The sequence below is a fragment of the Gadus morhua genome, chromosome 12 (genome assembly GCF_902167405.1).
Source record: "Gadus morhua chromosome 12, gadMor3.0, whole genome shotgun sequence".
Taxonomy (NCBI): Eukaryota; Metazoa; Chordata; class Actinopteri; order Gadiformes; family Gadidae; genus Gadus; species Gadus morhua.
In genome coordinates, this window is record NC_044059.1 from 14,062,898 (window position 1) to 14,065,062 (window position 2,165).

Sequence of the window (2,165 nt, forward strand, 5' to 3'; positions counted from 1 at the left end):
ACTGGGACTAGAGGTTCAGTAAAAACTCTAGTAATAAATAAAAGACGTGTGTTTGTGCGTGTATGTGCAGATTAATGGTTGTGGTTGTTTCAGCAATCACATCTCTCATTATTAACTCTCTGTTGCCCCTCCCAACTCCATCCGACCTTTTCCTTACCCCATCCTTCTATCTCACCCCCTCCCTCTACCTCACCTCCACCCCTCTACCTCACCCCCACCACTCTACCTCACCCCCATCCCTCTACCTCCCCCCATTCCTCTTTCTCCTCTTCTCCAGCCCACCGAAAAGAGGGTGCAGAAAACAAGGCTACGCCCCCCAAAGTCTTTGCTCCCGGTAAAGATACATATACCCTACCTCCCTCCTTCCCTCCCCTCACCTCCTCCATCACAGCCTCCTCCACTTAGTCTTCCTACGGAACCAGCATTGAAATTATCCTGTGCAGTCTGCAATTTTACACAATCTCCATTTTGTGTTTCGTTTTTGTTTTTGTTTGTTTTTATGATTCCTTTGAAATGAAGTTTTTTTTCAAGGTCAGGTGAGTATTTTTCAATGTTTTTTTGGGGGTGTATTGGAAAAGTTATGATGTTCCAGTAATCAAAGGGATGCATGGCTTCACTTAAGATTTGTCCTCAAGTGTGCGACCGACTTAAGAATATGACCCACTTCACTAATACAGTCATAAAGCAACAAGAATAACTTTAACACCCAGAATAACTAGCCTGGAAATCCAGACCCACATCTAGAAAGCTGGCACTGAGTAATGAAAATGCCCCAACTCGAGGGGCGGCACCAAGCATGCATTTGAAAATATCACTGACGCAATTGCATAACACTACGAACAATCAGAAGAATACACGAGGTGACGTATCCAGAGCCCCATACGCTAAGCTACCACCGGAGCTATCCGATAGATTAGACTCTTGCCGTAACCGGTCGGTAAAACAGCAAAAACGTCATTCTTGCAAAGGAAAGCTTTGAGCGCCGTCTTCTGTTCCTCTATTAGAGGAAAAGCCAAGTCTAACTCTTTTATTGTAGCAACCAAAGCCGTTTCAAACAACTGCTGTTCATCCGTAGCCAACTGCAATGTATACTGACTGATTCCGGACTGCTTCCTTCGCAGCGCTGTCGTCATTTGTTTAGCTCGCTTCTGGCCCGCCTATATCAAATACACCTCTGTGATTGGTTAAATTTTGTTATTTTGATCCAGTGGAATCGGGGGGTTTTACTCATTCTCAGAGTGACTCTCTTAGTAAATTCTAATTGTGCCCACGCGGGAACTCTGGATTTCCAGAGTACCTTCTGTAAAACTATAACACTTCCCATGCAGAATCCCATAAACAGAGAGAGAGAGAGACATTGAGATTTCCCTCATTTACAGTGGTAACAAGCATACACAATCAACACAATTACAAGGATAACATATAACAATTACGATAAAATATACATATAAAGTTTATATAATACAAAAGAGCAGGAATAAAATAGGATGAAATACTTAATGAGAATTAAATCAGCTAAAACAATTACAGTGGGATGTGTACAATTCAGAAATCATAGATTTAATTTAACCAAAAGTAGGAAGATCAGTCATTTTTAAGTTGCTCTGGAGAGCATTCTATGAGATAGGAGCACTGAATGAAAAGGCAGTCATTCCTAGGCTGGAGTGAGCTCGGGGAACCTTTAGGAGGAGCAGCTCACTGGACTGGGTACAACAGGTCTCTGTGTCCAAGCATGTTCCATATGTAAGGTTTCCCAATGAAAGCTTCAAATATAAAGAATCTCAGGGAAATAGCGTGCACGCACCTCCAAATAGCGTTTACACCTTAGTGCGTAGCTTATCCACTTTTACGTGGATAAACATTTCATGTGTTGTACCTACACAAGCACAAACAATTTATCTGTATCATTTTTGCGCTGCATTATGGTACGTGTCTGTGTGAGCAATCACTGCCTGTTGCGCCGGCTATCAGGAATCGGCAGTTTGTCTCTATTGCTCAGTGGCTCTATACACCTTGATGCGGTTTGCGGCACGTTGAGTCGTAAATTGGATATTAGGTGATATCTGAAGTGTCCCTGCAGCGTCTCTCCTAACAAAGATGCAAACACAAGGCCTCGATTACAAAGTAAGTCCAAAGAGCAATACTTCACGTTTTTTTAAGGTTGT